We start from the raw sequence: 22,965 nt of genomic DNA on the forward strand, positions 1-22,965 counted from the left end.
TGTACTTACTTTATATAAAACAATCTGTCCTTGATACTATGACTATTTAACTACTAATTTTCTCTTTCAGTATTTTATTTAGTGTCTTCCATTTTCCAACCCTCTATTTACTATGTTAGCAAAACAATATTCTTAATCAACGGCATACTTGAAATTTCTTCTTTACTAAAGTATTAGAAACATGAATTCCTCATATCCACATCAGCAAATAAGCCATGTTAATGAAAGACATATAACAGCACCTCACACAAGGCCTATACACTATGTGCATGGCCCAGCAATATGATAGAACCATGACTGCTAAAGATGAATAGCATTGTTTCTTTGCTGATGTATAAGGTGTCAGTGCAGAGATCTGCAGCTATTGGTCCATGAAGAGAGGTGTCTCTGTTTTCATCTATAGCAGTGCATCCATTATGCACATATACATAGAGATAGACAGATAGAAACACAAACACACACACGCGCACACACACACACACACACACACACACACACACACACACACACACACACACACACACACACACACACACACACACACACACTCGTATACTGTCACAAATCTAAAGACATTGATGCACAGTCACTTATAAAAATATATATAGACACTGACACACTATCACATATTCTCACTCACATGGGTCCTGATGGAGAGATGCAGGGTACTGATGGAGAGATGAAAAGCCAGCAAGCAAAGGAGAGTAGTAGTAGTGCTGTAACTGAATTCATCCTCAAGTCTTGGTGAGTACCTTCGCGAGGTGGACCCAGTTTTTCACAAAATCTCACCAAGGCGACACTGATATATAGACTGCATTTATATAGCATATATCATAGACAGAAGTAAATCAAAAATTAAAAAAAGATAGCTGGGTGCACAAGACCCGGGATAAAAAAGTGCCCAATCCTGGTAGGCACACTGGTGCCCAGACAGGAAAAAATGACAGTGTAGAATCCTTAAAATAACATTCCTACAATGGGGCCAGGCTAGGCTGAGAGTGATGGCTCCCCTGTTGTAGAAGGCAGTAGCAGTCCACAAAAACTACAAAAATTGATTGGCCAAAGAAGAGCCATAAAGACAATAGAGTGGACTATTGAGGAAAAGAAAGAAATTATGTATTTTTACTATTATGCAAAAAGCCCAGAATTTCCAGATACAAGATATACAAAATGATTAACAATGAAATTAGAGAAAAGAAAAATACTTCCGCAGGAAAAACTGTTGCAAGCTTCAAATAAAAATTTGTGTTCATTAATGCAACAGACATTTGAAAAACAGTATATAGATCAAGAAACTTTGATCTCTTTGGAATAAAAAGCATCTGAGGAAGTGAGAAAATATAAACAACAAAACCTAAAGATATTTGAAAAATATAAAAAAGAAATATGGACATGGGAAAGAAAGAGAGATTTGATATGGTGTAATATTTATGCAAAGGAGAAAGCCAAGTTAACTAATATAGAGAAGGCAGCCCCAAAGATATTCAAAGAGAAATACAGGCAAAGGCATCCAGATATGGAATATGTCACAATAAAAAGATTAATAGCACAAATATGTAATGCAGGAAAGATGATTAGTAAAGCAGAAGTTAATTAAATAGAAGTTGAAGTTACGGAGTGCCTGCAAAGTGAAGGATTTAGTGTAGAAGGTCTAAAACAGACTACATCACAGCATGATGGAGTGAGTCCCCAGAATAAAGAAATGCAAGAAGATCAGGAGACATGAGAAGAGGAAATATGGACAGGGGAAAGGAAAATAGATTTAATATGGTGTAATATTTATGTAAAGGAGAAAGCAAAACTAACCAATACAAAAAGAGCAGCACCAAAGATATTTGAAGAAAAATATAGGGAAAGGAATCTGGATATGGAAAACTTTACAATACAAAAAAAAGAGTAAGAGAAAAAGTAGAAAAAGAGATCAGTAATGGAGAAGTCAAAGAAATAGAAATTGAGGTTATGGAACAGCTGCAAAAAGAAGGATTCAGTGTAGTAAATGAAATACAGAAAGCACCACAACAGGATAGAGCAATGGATATCCAAATTAAGGGGAAACCAGTGGAACAGGAAGCAATTGGTCAAGTGCCATATCAAGATATTTTGGAACCTTCCACAGGAAACCAGTATAAACATTCACTTGAAGCTAGATAGTAAATAAAGGAACAGGAAACTGTGGAAACTCTGATGCAGTCAATGTTGAAGAGGGATAGGCCAGTGAGTTCCCATATGATGGAACAGATGACATAGGATGAAATTGAAGAGAATGTGCCACAGAAAGATGCTATAGAACTTTATACAGAATGCCCGCATGAAACGGAAAACAAGGGATGTGCCCTCATTATGGAAGAATATGAGTTAAGAGAAGAGTTGCTTGATTTAATAGACAAAAACAGATATGTCAAGATCAATGAGAGAAATAAACTGCAGAAGGTTATTAAACCCCCAAAGTCAGAAGCTTGATAAAACAAATGAACACAGCAATTAGGACTGTCCATAGAAATTCATGCAATATAACAGAAGCAAACAGAATATATTACTGTGCTGCCAAATTAATAACTGATAAAGTTCTACTACAGGAACACAGGGTAGTGAGGGAAAAGAGAGGATGAAAGCGAATACCATCATGGAAATATCGAATATTGAAAACTATAAAGCAGCTAAGACAAGAAGTGTCATTGTTAGACGATTAGAAGAGGGAATAGATCAACAAAAATACTAAGAAAGATAGATGTGATAAAAGCAATGAGCAGTATTAGAACAGTTCAGGATCTATTATGCACTACTGGAGATAACAAACTAAACATTTCAAAACAGGCAGAAAGACTTAGAAGATATGAAAATAAATATAATGGGAAAGCACAAAATAAGCAGTTTATTGATGACTCAAAAAAGTTTTATAGAAAATTGGAAATAAGGTAAAAGGAATTGAAAGACCACCAAAAAAAGTGGAAGTCGGTACATTTTGGAGAAGTATCTATGAAGATCCTGTGGAACATAACAAAGATGCTAAATGGATAGAAGAAGTAAAAGAAAGAATAAGAAGTTTAAAGGTACAGGATATGAAATGGGATGAAATAACAACCAGAGAGATTGAAACAAAGTTGAGAAAGGCCTCTAACTGGAAAACCCCAGGCCCAGATGCAGTACCTAACTTTTTGCTTAAAGTATTAACTTCTTTGCATGAAGATTTAGCCATGAGTAAGAAGTATTTATATGCTCACCCCGAACCTCGAACACACACTGCACTGGTTAACAACAGGAAAAACAATGCTCTTACTTAAGAATGAACCTGCAAGCTACCCTAAAAATTATACACCAAAAGCTTGTCTTCCAATGACGTATAAACTATACACGAGAATTGACACTGACAGAGTTTATAGTCATTTAAAAGAAAACTCAATTATCACAGTAGAACAAAAGGGCAATAAAAGAAAGTCATATGGAACAAAGGATCATTTGTTGTTAAACAAAGTTATAGTGGAGAACTGTAAGAAGGGGAAGAATCTACGTATGGCATGGATTGACTATAAAAAAGCATTTGATAGTATCCCACATTCATGGATAAAAGAGTGCTTAAAAATGTATAAGATACACCCTACACTGATTGACTGCATTACAGTAACCATGAAACAGTGGCAGACCACTTTGCAATTAAGCCATGATAAAGGACAGATTATTATCCCAGGGATGAAAATTCAAAGGGGGATATTCCAGGGTGACTCGTTGTCACCGTTGCTATTCTGCCTTGCATTAATCCATTAAGCTGTTTACTTAACAGCTTAGGTCATGGCTACAATTTGGGTCCTAGAACACAACAAAGTCTACTGACTTCTCATCTTCTCTTTGTCGATGATTTAAAACTGTATAGCTCATCAGATGAGGAACTGAAAGCATAGCTGTGGGTTGTCAAAACTTTCAGATTATATTAGAATGTCATTTGGACTTGATAAATGTGCAAAAGCAACCTTTAAAAAAGGAAAACTGCAGCACCAGGAAAACATCAGTTTGGGACAAGAATGTGATATAAAAGAACTTGAGCAAGAGGGAGTGTATAGATACTTGGGAATTGATGAAGTATCAGCAATAAAACATGAACAAATGTGAATAAAACTCAGCAGGGAGTACTTTAGAAGACTTAAATTAATCGTAAAAACAGCATTGGCATCTAGGAACAAGTTCCAAGCTCTAAATCAGTTTGCTCTTCCTGTCCAACTTACAGTTTTGGAGTGACTGACTGGCCCCAAAAAGTGTTGGATAGACTGGATATTAAAACAAGAAGGATGCTTCATGTTTACCAAATTATTTACAAAAATAAGTGCATACCAAGATTTCTACATTCCCTGTTCCGACGGAGAGATGGGCCTCCTTGAAATTGATTACATGTATAGAGCTGCAATCGTGGGACTTCACACATTTCTACTGACCTCACAAGATCCAAATGTAGTGAAAGTTTTGCAACATGTGGAGAATAAATCTAAGATGACATCTCTGCTTAATTTAGCAGAAGCATATCGACGTCAAGCAGGAATGAAAATCAAACCAGAAGTGGATAAAAAACAAGGAGCAACTGAATGCACTAAAAAACAAAATAAAGAATATAAGGTGAAGGACCAGATGAGAAGGCAAGAAATGTGTAAAAAACATAAATATAGTTGCAAGTATAGAAATCTTCTGGAAGATCTTCATTTTGATCAAGAACGAACACAGGAATGGTTAAGGAGAGGTGAATTCACATAAAAAAATGAAAGGTTAATATTGGCAGCCCAGTATAGTGGGCTACATACATGCTAGGTTACAAAGTCCATTGAACATGTGGAAGAAACACACATATGTAGGGTTTGTAAAACCGAATTGGAAACAGTCACACACCTTGTTGCTGGTTGTGACGTACTAATGGCAGAGGGACTGTATACTGAAAGGCATAATAATATGGCAAGACTGTTACACTGGAGATTGTGCAAATATTATGGTATTGGAGTGGCTGAAAAACAATGGAAACATGAGCCACAAAGAACCATAGAAAATGATGATGTTTATATCACATGGGATCACCCAATACCAATAGTTCAAAAGATAGATGCTAGAAACTGGATATAGTGGTCCAAGAAAAGAAGACAAAAGTAGCATTGATCATTGAAATCACAACACCCAATGTACAGTGTCTTGCGTACAGAGAGACACAAAGTCATAAAATACTTTAATCTGCAGGCAGAAATGAGAGCCAAGTGGAAGAAAGATACTCAGACAGTTCCAGTAGTAGTAGAAGCAACTGGTCGTATAAAAAAAACAGTCGTATTTAGATATGTTACCAATTAATGTAACACCGTACAAATTGCAGAAGGAGTCATTATTGGGCACAATGTGGGTGCTGTGAAGAGCACTTTTGGCTAATGTCAAAGAGTAAAATAATACTAATTTTATGAACTTTAATCATACCTTGACTTAGGAATGGGGTCCATTCCCATCATGGTATTAGATACCCAAAAGACTTGGAGAAATTAAAAATAGAAGAACCCATGTACATTGGCCAACATATAAGTACATTGGCCAATATATAAAATAGCAGCTGCTTAAGTGGCACAGTTTATATCCACTGACATCCACAGTCATGACATAGGTGGATTCATAAATGTTTTATCCCCCAGTAGGTCATCTTGTATTAGCATAATATGTTAATGATGGAAACAAATGCAGCAGCTTCTGTTATTTGTAGGAGCTTGGTTTAATTTCTCCAAGTCTTTTGGGGTTATGTTATCATAACAGGAAAGGACCTCATTCACAAGTCAAAGTATGATTAAAGTTTGTGAAATTAGTATTGCTTCAGTCTTTGATGTTAGCAAAAAGTATGTTTTGCAGCACCCATAATGTGCCCAGAATCAACTCCTTCTGCAATTCATATGGAGTTACATGTATTGGTAGCATATTTAAAAAAGACTGTAAATTCATTGTTTGTCAGACCCATTGCCCCTACAACTATTGGAACTATCTGGTTATCCTTCTTCCACATTGCCCTCATTTCTGTCTGTAAATCCCGGTATTTTATGACTTTGTATCTCTCTGTACCAAAGACACTATAATCCCTGGGTGTAGCAATTTCAATGATCAATGCTATTTTTGTCATCTTGTCATGGACTACTATATCTGGCTTTCTAGCATCTGTTATTGAACTGTTGGTAATGGGTGATTTCATGTGAAATAGACATCATAATTTTCTATAATACTTTGTGGCTCATGTTTCTAGTGCTTCTCAGCTGCTTCAGTATTATAATGTTTGCACAATACCCAATGCAACAGTCTTGCCACATTATTATGCCTTTCAATATACAGGCCCCATGCAATTAGTGTGTCACACCAAAGCAACAAGATGTGTGACTGTTTCCAATTATGTTTTACAGAACCTGCATTAGTCTGTTTCTCCTACATGTTCAATTGACTTTGTAAACCAGTGTATATGAAGCCCACTCTTCTGGGCTTCTAATTTTAACCTTTCATCCTTTAGATAAATTCACCTCTCATTAACTATTCCTGCATCATATCCTGATCACCATGAGGTTGTTGCAGGTGTTTTCTGTACTTACAACTATATTTATAGTTTTTCCACATTTCTTGCCCTCTCATCTGATCCTTTTTCTTATATTCTTTCTTTCGTTTTCTGGAACATTCAGTTGCTGTCTGATTTTTGTCTACATCTTGTTTGGTTTTCATTCCCATTTGACACTGACATGCTTAAGCTGAACTAAGCAGGGCAGTCATCTTAGATTTGTTTTCTTCATGTTTTAAAACTTGCACTATGTTTCGATCTGATAAGGTCAACAGATATGTATGCAGTGCTACAACTACAGATCTATGCATGCAATCAATTTCAAGGAGGCCCATACCTCCTTCAGAACAAGGAATATATTATTCTGGTATATACTAATTTTTATATATCATTTGATAAGCATGAAGCATTTTTTCTTATTTTACTGTCCAACTGATCTGATACCTCTTGGAGCCAGTCAATCATCCCAAAACTATAAGTTAGAACAGTAAGATAAAAGTGGTTTATAGCTTGGACTCTGTTCCTATATGTGAGGGCCATTTTCAATATTAATTTTAGTCTTCTAAAATATCCTTTACTGAGTTCTGTTTGCATTTATTCATGTTTTATTGTTAAATCCTTCATCAATTCCCAGATATGTATACATTCCCTCCTGCTCAAATTCCTGTCTTAGACTATTTTCTTGGTGCTGCAACGTTTCTACTTTACATATTGTCTTTGCACATTTATCAAGACAAAATGACATTCTTATGTCATCTGAGAAAATTGTGATCACTTCCAGTTGTGCTTTCAAGTCCTCTTCTGATGAACTATGCAGTTTTAAATAATCTGCAAAAAAGAAGTCTTTACACTCTGTTGTTGTCTGGGAGCCATATTGTATCTATGACCTAATATGTTAAGTAGACAGCTTAATGGATTTATTACAAGACAAAAGAGCAGTGGTAACAGAGTCACCCTGGAATATCACCCTTTGAACTTTTATCCCTGGAATAATAATTCATCCTTCATCATGGCTTAACTGAAAAGTATAGTTCACTAGTAAGCAAAACAATCAGAACCTTGAATCCTAGAACGTAGTATAAATTCTCCTTTATATTCAAAATTAATCCTGGACCACAAGAAAAAAAAAAAAAAAAAGGTTGTTCTTAAAGCAATACTACAGCTTTCACACCCTTTCGTGTTAGGGCATCATGTGTTCAATAAACTTGGTCACAACAAATTTTTCTTCTTACAATTATATATATCTAAACTTTAAAACTACAATTAGTAATAATATTGAAATAACAATGTTACATTGTAATAAATATTGAATTAATATAATAAATATAATAAATATGACAACGGGTGAAAGCGCTAGTATTGTTTAAAGAACAACCTTTTTATCGCTTTTTATCGTTTGTGGTCCAGGATTAACTGAAAGGTAGTTTGCCAATTTTACATGGTCACTGTAATGTAATTGATCAATGCAGAGTGCATCTTATACACATGCAAACACTCCTTTATCCATAAATGTGGGATGTTGTTGAATGCTTTTTTTGTAATCTATCCATGCCATACTTATATTCTTTCCCCTTTTATACTTCTTCGTTATGACTTTAACAGCAAACGATCCTTTGTTCCATATGAGTTTCCTTTGTTACCCTTTTGTTCTGTTGCCATGATTAAGTTATCTTCTAAATAGCCATAAACTCTGTCAGCATTAATTCCAGTATTTAGTTTATACATCATTGGAAAGCAAGTTATTGGTCTGTACTTTTTAAGATAGCTTGCAGGATCAGTTCAAGCTGTGCATATAATTAATTCTTACTCAGTGCTAAATCTCTGTGTAAGGATGTTAATAGTTTTAACCAGAAGTTAGATACTGTATCTGGGCCTGAGGTTTTCCAGTTAGGAGCTTTTCTTAATGTTGTTTCAATTACTCTGGTTGTTACTTCATCCCATTTCATATCCTGTACATTTGAATTTCTTTCTGTTCCTTTTACTTCTTCTATCCATTCAACATATTTGTTATATTCCACATGATCTTCATACATATTTCTCCAAAATGTGTCTATTTCTTCTTTTTTTGGTGGTGCTTCTCTTCCTTTTGATCTGCTTCCCAAACCTCTATAAAACTTTTTTGGGTCATCAATGAGTTCCTTATTTTGTACTTTTCTTCTATATTTATCTGCATATCTTCTAAGTTTGTGTGCCTGTGCTGATATCTTTAGTTTATTATTTGCAATAGTGTACAGCAGATCCTAGTGTCTTCTAATAATCTGCATTGTTTTTATCACATATATCTTGCTAAGTATTTTTGTTGATCTCTTCCCCTCTTCTATACTTTTCTAACAGTGACCCTTCTTGCCTTAATTGCTTTATAGTTTTCTCTCTTCAATTTTCCCGTAGTAGCATTTGATTTCTTTACTTACTTTTCCTTATTGCCTTGTATTTTTTCAGTAAGACTTTATCTGTTATTAATTTTGCTGTACAGTAATATATCCTGTTTATTTTTGTTATGTCACATGCATTTCTGTTAATAGTCTTGATTACTGTGTTCACTTGTTTTATCAGACTTCTAACATTTTGGGTCATATTAACTTGCTGTAATCAATTTCTTTCATTGATCTTAACATGTTTATCCATCTTTATTAACTCAAGCAACTTTTCCCTTAGATCTTTATCTTCTAAACTGAGGTCACATTCTTTTGTTCTCCATTTTCTCTGGGCATTTTACAGAAATATCCAGAACATCTTCCTGTGATGCATTCTCTTCAGCTTCATCCTGCATCATCTATTGCTCTTTCATACAGAAACTCGTTGTCTATCACTCTACAGCATTGACTGTATCAGAGTTGCCACCATTTCTTGTTCCTTCCCTTGCTTTGGAAGCTTGTCTGTGTCAGTGTGTCAGTGATGGACAAGTTTGGTTTGGTATTGGGTTTGATTACACTGCACTTCCCCCTATGATGTGCCGTTACATCCCATGGTGTTTACCCCATCCTTCTAGAAGTGTCACTCAAGAGAATAGCAATATTGTTGCTCAGCTGTGATAGGCTCAGCAAACCATCACAATCCTTTGGCATTTGGGAACTATACTGCTGTCTTCAGACTGTTACCACCACAGAACTATAAACCTTCATTTTCTTACCAACTTCAAACATGCAGTCTTTCTGGTACAAAGTTATGTATATGTATGTCCTGACTTCATTACCTACCAAGGGGTCAGAGGAAATTCTAACTCATGTAGGGCATTGTACAAATATTTTACGGCATATTAGCTTTATGCAATTGCATGACATGATTCCAGTTAGCTACTTTTGGGACCTGCTAAAGAAAATGACTTGCATACTTGGTGTGTGAGTTTCTTACTACATACGTAATAACATCATAATTATAAATAACTTGCAATAAATAAGGTTGAAAATTTATCAGGTTCAAAACACATTGCTGTATCTTCAGGCTTCCCTTCCCAAAATACAGCAATCCTATTATGTAACTGCCTCCAAAACATTTATTACCTCTTTACATACTATAAACTTTAGTTTGGAAACATACAGTCATTAACTGTTTCCTGGAACAAGCTTTGGATAAATAACCAGCATTAGTTATAAAAATGCAGCTCATACAATTTGCAACAATCCCATGATTTTAACACATGAGAACTTGTTCAGTGCTCCAGCTCCTAAAAGGTATAATGAAAACAAAGGTAAGACTCTTCTGCATATAGCTGGGAGTTTAAGAAAGTCAGTAAACATGAAATAGAAAGTTCTGTCTCCCTCATTTCAAGAGTTGGTCCTTCTTATTGTGCTTTATATATAGATCTTACTAAACATAAAAATCAATTGACCAAAACAAACTTAGCCATCTTAAAAAATACCATGGTAATGATCAGGCTGCCATGACAAAATATGAATAATATATTAAAAAATATACAATTACTGGCCATTAACATTCAAAAATGAGCACTCTGATTGGATCAGCCCAACCAGTGTGCCCATTGTAAATCAAGCATATACCAACAGAAAAAAAGTCTGGTTGCCCAGACTCTCTTCCATAAATATATGCTATGATTTTTCAATTTTCTTGACCTAAGATGACGATAGGTATGAAATTCGCAATTCAGACAGTTTACAGGTGCAAGGGAGGCAAGACAGAAATACAAGGAAAATCAGTTACATTTCTTTAGTTTTGCATAATGTACCTGATTTTTGATGTATTTCTGCCCTATCTCTCTTGTACCTGTAAACTGTCTGGATTGCAAATTTTGTACCTTTTGCTGTGCTGTGTATTACTTCCTAATCCAGTTAAGGGGAGCTATGGTGATTTATTTAATGAGATTCACCTTGAATGTTAATTGCAAGAATGAAACATTCGGAAACTCATTTGAAGTGTGAGGTCATAATATATTGTCAGAATTGCAAACTTTTATTTATCTTTAGAAAAAAAATAAAGAAGCAGCAGAGATGTTCCTTTCTCCATTGATTGCCAAAGTACAGTTGTATTGTGTAAGCATAGGAATGTAAGTCCCATATGCATGCACAGTACATCAGGAAAGCCCCGGGATACCAGAAAAAAAATGCAGAAGAGCAGCACAGCTCCCTTATACAAGGACATTTTTTAAGAAAAGTAACTAACTTTTTTTTAAATAATGTCATTGTATAACAACAATAACCCATGGCTGGGTATGGGTAATGCTACATTTACCCACACCCACCTGTGGGTTATTGCTATATTAATTCCAATGCTTAAATATTTTCATAAGAATATTCTATAAAGAACCTTATATTCAATTTTTAATATGCAGTTCAAGCAGTTAATAAATGATGAAAATCAAATACATAGTGCCAATCTTGTACTAAAAACATTTTTCTACCTTTGTAGATATAATATCTATTCACTTAGCAAAATAGTTTCATGGTTTCCACCCTCATATTGTAATTAGACACATTTGTTCAACGTGTGTAAACTCATTTTAGGGACATACAACTGGGCAGTTATAAATTATAATCCACTTACTGACCACTATTTATCTTTCCCACCCCACCCCATGAACATGATTCCCAAATACATTTAACAAGTATAGGGAAAATAAGGGTGTAATAATTGCAGATGGCTTGTCATCTACATAACACCCTCTGATAAGGTCAAAACATATGTAATGGATTATGCTTTTGGGGAGCACATTTACTACATCGTCTTACCCAGGATGCATGGACAAATGTGCCTTTGACACCATTTATATAAAACTTGCATGGCCCCATTTAACAGCCATCACTTAATTGTACTGTATGTACACTGAACCATATCTCTGGCTCAGAGTTAAGTGCTTATAATAATACAGCCTTAGATTGCCATTTTCATCACCTCAACCTTGTAAGACCCTCTATACTTATTTTTGAATATCTTTACATCTTTCCCAATAAGTTTGAATTGAAACACCCACCCAAAAAACTTACTCATTAAACTCCACCTACACTACACAGAGTATAAATAATTTAGCCATTGAAGGAATGTCTAAAATTCTCCATGGGATCCCCTATCTCCTGCCTGAAATCACCTTCTGCTCACCTGTTGATCTGATCCAGTTTATTTCAATAAAAATAAACACATTTATCCAATTTATAAAATTAGTATTCCTTGATCCCAGTATCTAAGAATTATCCAAATGTCTGAATCTATAAAATTATCCAACTTATTATCTCAATCAATAAACTGCGGTGGTGGTGCTGCGGTAGCGTTGTCGCTTCACAGTATGATGTTGTCCTGTTTGATTCTCAGCTAGAGTGTCTTCTGTGTGGAGACATGCGTGAATGGCGTACCTTCATTGAAGGTTGTGTGTCAGAGCTGGCAACTTGGCACGTAAAAGTCTACTGCCAATCATTAGCGGACCGGAGTTCCGCTGTGGCGACCCCTAACCAGGAAAAGCTGAAAGACACAACATCAACAACATTATCTCAATCAATAGTAAGTCAGCTTTTAGTACTCTTCTCCCAGTCCCCATTTGCCTGCTGCATGATTCTGAGCAATTAATTTGGCCAGACAGTATTTCCAGGTCATGAATGAAAAGGGACACTTATATCTCATTGGCTTAGCTGGATAACAAAAGTATATAAAATTAGGTAGGTAGGTAGATAGATAGATAAATAGATAGACATACAGCAATATAATGACCATGTAACATTACCTAATGAATGAAAGCACTCAAATAACTTATGATATTTTTATTTTCTTGAATAAAGCTTTGTAAAATTTGGGTCATAGTTCTGTATTTCATCCAGATCAAAAGGTTTTTACTCTCATGGTTACAGTGTACTCTAACCTTTTAGCAGTCAGTACCAGTATATGTATCTATTTATATGTACATGCATAGATGTATATACATATATGTATATGTATGTATGTATATATGAGATCCGTACAGATGCTCGACTGCATCTTTCACCGAATCCAAATTTGGTGAGCATACTTGCAAAGAAGTGCTGTTCACGGAAGCAGCACTTTCGCATAAGTATGCTTGTTGTTCCGGTCATACTACGGTGTAGTAAGGGAAAATTCCCTTTTCCCCACTGTAGTGCGACCTCGGAGTGAGAATATTAAATTAGTGGGGGTGTGGGGGGCACAGCCCCCCAAATCGGGGGTGCAGGAGGGCTTGCCCCCCTACTTTCAAATAGATTTTGTGTTTTTTTAACATACTTTAATGAAAGCGCTTTTCCGATAAAAGCGCTTTGTTAAAGTATGTTCGGTGGTAATGGATTCGGACTTTTGAACTTTTGTTCAAAAGTCCTAAATATATATATATATATATATATATATATATATATATATATATATATATATATATATATATATATACATATACACACACACACACACACACACACACACATATAGATATATATGTGTGTGTGTGTGTGTGTACATATAGATACATACACACACACACACACACACACACACACACACACACACACACACACACACACACACACATATATATATATATATATATATATATATGTACAAACACACACACACACACACACACACACACAAATATAGATATATAGATCAATAGATAGATAGATAGATATGTATTTATACCTATTTAATCTTTTTTTTTCAAAAATCTTTATTTTTAGGCTTTTAAATGTTAACATACACATCCAAAACGTTTGCTTAGATGGCAGTGTCCAACCATGAGATAATGAATATTGCACATAGAATAGGCAATAACTTATTTACAAAATATTTAAAACTATATATACAAAATAGATTGTTTACAACATATACACTATATAAAATAACATACCAGGCACTTAATACACAAGTATAAAATCTAATTAACAGTAAAAAAGCAAAAGAGGATATAAATGACTACTTAATTATAATAACTACCCAGCTTATTATTTTTGAGACTAAAATGTATATAAAATGAATAATTTATAACACTGGAATAAAACCACAGAAAATTAGAACAATCAAAAATCAATCAACTGCTGCAACATTTATATTTGTGGTTTATATTGTTAGAATACATTGAAACAACTTTTCCAAGTAATTGCCATAGTATGTGCATTTAGAAAGATTGGAGATAAACAATTTATGGGGTAGGATATACTTGATAGCCATTTGTCTGAAACCATCCCAACTGATTTTAGATATATCTGTCCAATTTTTTGGTAAAAAATAGTTTAACCAGTGAGAATCGTTTTGAGCTAATTTATTCAGAGGGATATGTAAAAGAGCAAAATTCCTATGAAAGTATAGCTTTTTCATTATCCATTTTTTCTAGATTACCTTTTAGAGAATGCCAGAGTTTATATGATGGTTTACAACTCCATAATATATGAAACATATGAGCTTTGTAATATTTACAAAGAGAACAATCTGCTAACTGGTTGGGGTACAATTTTTCAAGAATAGCTTAGGTTTGGTATGCATTGTTATTTATCTTTAACTGTGTATAGAAGAGTTTTTTAATAGGTAAATATATGGAAGTTATATTAATTGATTTGAGTTGTTGATTATATGACATTTCTGGGTTTATATTGGTCCAGTAATGAGAAAAGATAATGGATTCATGAAATCTTAAAAAAAAAAAAAAATAGTTTATACGTATTTGGCAACATTTTTTTGAAGTGAAGGATTTCCAGAGTTGGCTACATAATGTTATATCAGCTTCATTTATACTGGATTCATTTAGATATATTGAGATAAGTTCTCCTATTTGTATCAATATAATAGTATAGCTTTTTGGACAGTTAAAGGATATTCTCAAATTGCTAACAAAAAAGTACCACCATTAATAAATCTGATTTCATAATTTTCTCCTCCAACAAGACTGCCTTAGAGGCAGTTTCCCAAACTAAGTTACTTGGCATAACCTTAGATGACAACTTAACCTTTGACCAACACATCCACAACACCAAAAAAAAACACACCAAAAACTTGGTACCTTCTACCGACATAAACACATTTTAAACTACTCTACTAGAAAAACACTTGCCCAAACTTTTCTCCTACCTTCTCTCCTCTATGGTGCCCCCATTCTGACAAACATCCTATCATCATTAAAAAATAAAATGGAGAGCTACTATAACAAAATTGCTAAATTCATTACTAGAGCAAAATATTCCTGCCACCACTGTCACTCATTACAATCCCTGAACTGGCTAGAACTCCCACAACACCTAACTTACGTACAACTAGGCACAGCACATAAATTCTTCTATAATGCCCAGCCCTGGCTTCACTTCTGACTCTTTATCAACCAAACCGTTCGCTAAGATCTGAAAATCAATCACTTATCCAAGTTAAGAGACCTAAACTCCCTGTAGTTCAATACCTTTACTCTTTCACTTTTGCTAAATTCTAGAATGCCCTTCCACCTTCTCTATGGGCTATAAATAATGCCCAGTCATTCAAAAAATCACTCTACCAATATCTCTCCTCTCATTGGCTATGCCCGTGCACCATTCCCAATTCCTCAGTCACCTGATTACTAACCTGACTCATCTCTCAGATACTCACATTCTTCTTCACTCTCCCTATTGTGCACTCACCCTTAATCACAGGGCAGTGTGTCTCACCCTGCCTCACATCATATGTAAACATTGTGTAAGTGCAGATTATCATTATCTGTGTGATCTACTGAATACCTGTCAAGCACCTGAGCCTTCCACAAAATGTTACTATACATTGCCTATGTTACTGTGTCACTTCTGACTCCTATATTATTCTATTGTATATTGTTAAATGCTGTTATTACTCTTGTATATTGTTAAATGCTGTTATTAACATGCTAAATAATCTCTTAATTATGTACATTTTTTTTTCTTTTTTTGGATCTTTTCTCTCTGGACCTCCACTGAAAATGGACTCATGTCAGCCCAATGGACTTTCCTAGTTAACAAAAGCAAATAAATAAATAAATAAATAAAAACTGAAATATTTCTGTTTAAATAAAAATCCAAGATTGACTTATCTTTAAGGAGAGGGAAATTTGAAAGATTTATTACTCTGTTGTTAATCTTTAAGTTAGGATTCAGGTGGAGTAGTTGCAATAGGAAAATTAATTATTCAAGTTAACCAATTCCAAAAGATTTTGAAGAATTTTTATTTATGTATTAGGTAATAATGTAGTTCAGGACTTTTGAAATTCTCTATTTTTAATAAAAGGTAAGGCTTTTGTGTTACAGTCTGAATTACATACAAAGCTATATTATATTGTCACCCAAGAAGGACTGCACAAAGGTGATTTAAGATTATAATTTAATTTAAATGTTTTACTAGAATGTATTATATCATAATATAGTTTAAAATCTAGAAGACTCAATCCTCCAAGGTGTTTAGGATAAATTAGTTCTTTATAACTAGTTCTAACTGATTTTGGGAACCATACAAACCTAGCAAGTTTGGAATTTATAGTGTCAAAACATTGATTAACTGTTGATTGAATTAAATTGAAATAAAAGTTATGGTAATATATTCATCTTGATGATAGCTACTTTGGAAAGCAGAGAGCAACTTTTAGTTTATTCTAATTTGTAATATAATTTTCAATATTTGACGACATTTTTGCTAATTTATTTTTAATAAGCAAGGTGGGGTTGTGATAAAATGTTATGCCCAGGTGGTTAGGTGAGTTATCAATCTTGACTGATGGGTCAGGAATAATATCAAGCAAACTGTAGTTAGGATTAACAGGAAAAATGGATGATATGAGAACATATATTTTGTAGTTAGAGAATTAAAAAAATATCAACATTAAGGAAAATGTTAAATAAATCTTTACTAGGCAATATAAAATATAAATTTAGATAATCAGCAAAAGCAACAAAGGGTACTAAAATTCTACAAATATTTGGTATTAAGTGATACATATTTTTAATTATCATTAAGAATAGAGGTTCCATGTAGATATTAATTAGGTAAGAAAAAAGTCAACAACATTGTCTTATACCATTTATCTTAATTGGAGACAAAAAATGTATTATTAGAGAAGTACATGCAGTCAAATAAAGTGTTTTTATAAGATTATAAAAAGGAGATGGAAAGCCAAAAGGTGGTAAAAATGTGAAAAGAAAATTAAATTTAATCTGTCAAGTGCTTTTGAGGCATCAAATGCAAGCAAAAACAATCATGAATTATAATGTTTAAATAGCACAATTAGTGTGTTTAATGTTAATGTGTGATCAAATGTTTGGCTTGCATGAAACCCGATTGAAAATGAGATATTATTTGCTGTAAGATAGCTTTCAGCCTGTTTGCAAGAATCTCGCAAAAATCTTAATTTCAATATTTATGAATGATAGTCTATAATTTGTGGGATCTCTGATATTCTGATTTGGTTTTAGGAATGATAATTGTTGTAGAAGTATTCATATGGAAGTCAGTGATACAATTCCTATGTATATAATGAAATACTTATAGTAAATTTTTAGAAATTGGCTTAATCAAATGTTTTATAGATATCAGCTAATAAACCATCTGGGCCTGGAGCTTTACCCAATTTATGGTTGTTAATAATATCTAAGATTCCTTGCTGATTAAAAGGTGCAATGATCTTATCATGTTGAGTCTTATTAAGTTTTGGAAAAGATAAATTACCTAAGAAACTTTCCAATTCTTGGATAGAAAAATTTAGCTTATGTTCTCTATAAAGGCTAGCATAAATCTGCTCAAAAGTTTCCATGATTTCTTGTCTAACTTTGTAACTTTTGGTTTGGTATACTATCTCAGTTATCAAGGGTGGAGTATTATATATGTTTTGTTTTTCTTGCTAAGAGTTTAGAAGGTGATTGTGCCCATTCAGAGTATCCCACTAAGGTCTTCATTTCATAAAATGGTTGTTGTTTAATATCTAGCATACAATTTCCTTTTTGGATGTCAGTAATATGTTTCACAGTTTCATCCTTAAAATTAATCTGTAAATCTTGATCTAGTCTATTAATTTTTACTTTTAATTCTGATTCTTAGATTAAATAATTTCTTAAATATGCCTCTGATTTGGGACTTAAGAGCCACCCATTGAATATCCAGTGGAATTTGTGAATCAGAACCATTTTGAAGAAAATTTTCTAATAGATAAGATATTTTCTTTTTTACATCATCTTTTTGGCATAAACTAGTATTTGATATCTGATTATTAACTCTGTTTCTATTCTGAAAAAATAATGGACATATTAATACCAAAGGAATTTTGGAATGATCTGAGAAGAATCTGGATTCAATTTGGAAAGAATAATTGAAGTTTAAAAAAGCTTCTAATATCAAAAAGACATCAATTCTAGGCCAAGATTTGCGAGACAAAGAAAAATACTTATATTTTTGAGCTAGGCTATTATTCCTTTGAAAATTAAGAGGATCAAAGAGAATGAAGTCTGATTTTAGTTCTTCAATTACCTTGGCCACATAATCTTTGTATGTTTTAGTTTTATTTGTTCTGTGTTAGGTTCTGCCACTGTATTCCAATCATCACCAATAAAATAGTAAAGGTTAGATAAAAGGCTTAATATTTTATATAGTGACTTGATAAAGGTTTGTTGCCTGTTACAGGTAGCATAAATGTTTAATAACAATAATACTGATTTTTCCAAAAACTTGCTTTTAATAATTAACACCATCTTCAATCAGAGTCAGCATTATAATGAATTACTGAATCTTTAAAATATTTTTTAACTATAATAGAAATGCTTGAGCTATTTATTTTGTAGCCTGATTTTATAACAGTATTAATCCATCTTTTCTTAGTGATTTGGGACCATTAATTTGATGTTGTATGTCTCTTAAATATAACTTCAGCTTTAGATTTATAAACAAGTGCAAAATATAATTTCCTCTTTTTAGGTGGATGAAAACCTTTCACATTTCAGGATTCTATTACCCACATGTAAAGTAACCATAAATTCTAAACTGAAATATAATTACGATTACTTTGGCATACAATCTTGAAGGAAAAGGAATAATTTGTCAGTATAGGCAAATGCATTTGAGTCTTCCTGTCACAAACTCATGCCTAACCACAACTATCAAACACTAGAAAGAGAATTTGACTTGGTCAAGTAAGGAGTATCAAATACATAATAGCTTTGAAAAATAATTTTGTTATATACTCCTTACTACAATGTATAGAAACAATAGAAGAGCTAATAAAATATTTCTCCATTTGGGAGTAATTAAGAACAAACTGTCCTTAAACACTAACTGCCCCATCACAAAGCTACCATAATATAATTCTAACATAAGGCTTGCAATTGTAAGATATAATAGGAATTGCCCTTATTAATTATCATTTTTAATATTACTAATTACACATAGTATTAATAAATTTGGCATCTTTGTAACAGCTGTAAAATTCCATGATCAATAGAAGAATGCAGACGTTTACTTTTAATTCTAATCGCTATAAGCAAACTATAGATTTTGCCAACCTTATAATGTGCCTTTTTATGTGAGTTTAATAATTATATCACTCCCTGATGTTTGAACAAGAACAACCATTTGGTTATCATCGAGCCTTAGGAACAATTTTTATAAAGACAAAATGGCTCCAATCTCAGCATCTCATAAACCATGGATAACACTACTCTCACAAAAAGAGAGAACATTATATAACCAAACTCATGCTTCTCAACTTGTAACCAGATTATATATCAAACTGCATGTGTATCGATTCAGAATTTTCCATGAATACAATAGATTTTAGACAAAATATATAGTAAATGCATTGTTGGTAGTTGTATATTTATGATAATGTCACATCTGTGCGGTCAATAAGGGCTAAAAAATAGCTATTTAAATCTCCAGACCATGGACTAAGTTAACAAAACGATGTTAATTTCCACACAAATGGAAGTGGAAATTATAACCCATTCAACCACAAGAAGAATTATAAGAGTTTTTGATAAATGTACTGTAGGTCCCTTGATTTTAGTAATAGATTTATGATAAATCTTTCTCTGCATGATTAACTAGAAAGGAATGAATCCAGTTTGAACTTCCAGTCCACAGACTTATCAGTTTTTGAACAAAATGACTTCAAAGTGCACTCAAAGGGAAAAAGGAAGTGATCACTCTATTCAGGAACAAGACATACAAGCTATGTGTGATTCTACAATCAACAACCTCAAACCAGATTGGATTTCAGAATGCACTCATAGAAAAAGAAAAACAGCCAAGATTCATATAAACATTTATTTAAATGGTCAAACACCACTCTGTCATAGATTGGAAAGCAGCAAACACAAGTTCATGACTATCAGTTCACCAAGTGAACATTCGAACCAGCTCTTTCAATCCAAAAGCATTAGTTGATTATTATTAATAATAGAAGGCATCAGTAAAGGTCTACTATGCTATTCTAACATGACTAGTACATTTATACTGGAAAACTCAGAGTCCCAAGATACTTCATTTAAAGTTTTGTTTGTTTTATAATTAGGTATAAGCAAAACAACACCAGTTATTAGTAGATTTGTTTAAATCCTTTGGCTTTTCAAGTATACAGTATTTTTTGATAGCAGATACACCATCATATTTGAATTCACATGTGAATGGTCTACAAGGAACAGCCCCTGCTGAAGAAATTAAGTTAATGACCTTACAATGCTTGCTCAAAGAGACTCCAGAGTCTAGACCAAAGAGGAAAAAGAAGCAACTATCTTCCAAGCCCTGCTCTAGATTAAACCAACACAAATTCCAGAGTTTGAACACACAAACTGAACTTTCCATATGCCAGCTACACAGTTTTCCTTTTAACTAAATGTATAATATGCTCTTTGATATCAGACTTAGAATCATTATAAAGTCACTTTGTTACATTGAAAAAATACATAGTAATTACATTTCAAAAAAATTTAAGTGTGAATCACATCAAGCATCAGAATATACATTAAGTAAAGGCCATCATAAACCCATTTAGGACTTTTTCCCCAACAGGTAGAGAGTTACTAAACAAACCAAGATGGCATTTATCTGCTGGAGCATAGAATGCAAGTCTAAACTCCTCATTTTAATTAAGTCTAGGAGTAATTAAAGATGTTGTTAAAGATCTGCTTACCTTCTTTGGATGAGCTAATAATGCATTTGTTACCATTATGTTGGAAAATCAAGGTCACTGTATATTTCATTTGAAATTTTATTTTCTTAGAAATTAGGTATGAGGAGAAGGGCACCATTTTCTGGTGGTCCTGCCTAATCTGAAGAGGTAAGTTCTGTGGAAATATTATTGTATTGTTGTTCCACTTTAAAATATTATTATTATTTTTTTTAGCTTCCACCAAAATCTTATTTATGTTGTGGTCGTTTAACAATTTCACATAAATTTGAAGGGGTCTATCCATTATGTAAGCTGTTTGTGCTGCATGATGAGCTCTTTCAATAATGATTTGATTAGCTACTCCTAGGTTTTCTAGAATAGATACAAATATTTGTTGCAGAGTTTCCAACAAATTAACTTGTTCATATTTCAAAGACAGACCCCTGAACAATGATATTGTTTTGTCTACTCCTTGATTCTAGGTTCAATAACCTGTTTTGGATATCTTGAATGGCTCATGTATTAGACTGGTAGATTTTTGTTTGAAGATTTTCAATTTTAACTTCATTTTCCATTATTTTTGCTTTTCGTTTCCAATCTTCTGGCTATTTGGCTTACTGTAAGACTTAGTGCTTTTACGTGTTCTGTAAGTTGTTGGATTGCCGATTGTAGAGGTTGAAGCAATTCTTTCAAATCTTCAAAAGCAAAAAGTTAGTCTGGTTTGGCTTTAGTGAATGATCTCCTCTCTTCTTTCTGTTTAGAAGTTCTGGCACATTTGGCTGTAGTTCCCTTTTCATGTGTGGAGACTGTTGATAATTTGGCTTTGTATTTAGAAGTTTTGCAACTACATTTGTTGCAGCTCCACCAAAATTTTCTGAAATAAATGCAAAGGTCACAAAATATTTCAAAACTTAGTTCAGAATGATTTCTCCCTTATGACTACTTAAGACTAAAATATTTTGATCATTGGAGGTTTAACTTCCAGTATTTTACACTTGTTTATATTTTAGCACTGCTTGAGGATAGGTAACATGAGTATAATCCATATTTCATCTGTTCTTCTGTGTGACTTTAAATATAGGAAGCATGATTTTAAGGTGGAGGAAAGACCTACAGTTTGGATTCTATAGTCAAATATCTTCCGATGTGGCCATTAATGTAGTGGCTTAAGTTAGGACTACACAGCTGTGTGAAAATGGTGTTTGCAGATCAGTCACCATCCTGAAACCCCACCTTTATTATCTTGCCATGCACACATGAACTAGTTAAGGTACACTGCCTTACTCTAAGATGTACTGTGCAAGACAGAATGCAAATAACACCTATAAGGGCAATATAAAATAATACTGACAAAGATGTCTTTACTCTGCTCTGTTTTGCTCTTCTTTAACTAAAGCTGTTGAGAAGAATCTTTCCAGCCTGGCAATGTGAATTCATTTCTCTCAAAATTTCTTCTTTCAATGGCATTCATTTGATACCATGAATTACCATATATACCCTACCTTGTTCAAGATGGCAGGTTTAGGATTAGGACTTGCAGACATGGTCTGGTGGTTTGGAGGGAATTTGCAGTTTCCTAACAATACCACTAAGCAGGACAAAGGGGTATGGAAAACACACATACAACAGGCAAAACACTAAATCTATCTCGTTACATAGCCATAACCATTGAGCACTCACACATACTCAGTACCCTTTTTAATACAGTCTTGCACCTTCTTAAAACCAATCTTGCATATTTTCAAACATCCATTTTCCTCCACACCCCTAGATATCTAAACTAAATCAAGCTTGAATTCACCCAAATGTCATTCACTCAAATGTGCAGTCATATATTTGTGCTAGTCCTCAATTTTACACCTACAAAAACTTGTCAACCAAATGACAACTGTGTTTTTATATA

This window comes from Protopterus annectens, chromosome 8.part1, assembly GCF_019279795.1.
Source record: "Protopterus annectens isolate FY-2018-M chromosome 8.part1, PAN1.0, whole genome shotgun sequence".
NCBI classification, from domain to species: domain Eukaryota; kingdom Metazoa; phylum Chordata; order Ceratodontiformes; family Protopteridae; genus Protopterus; species Protopterus annectens.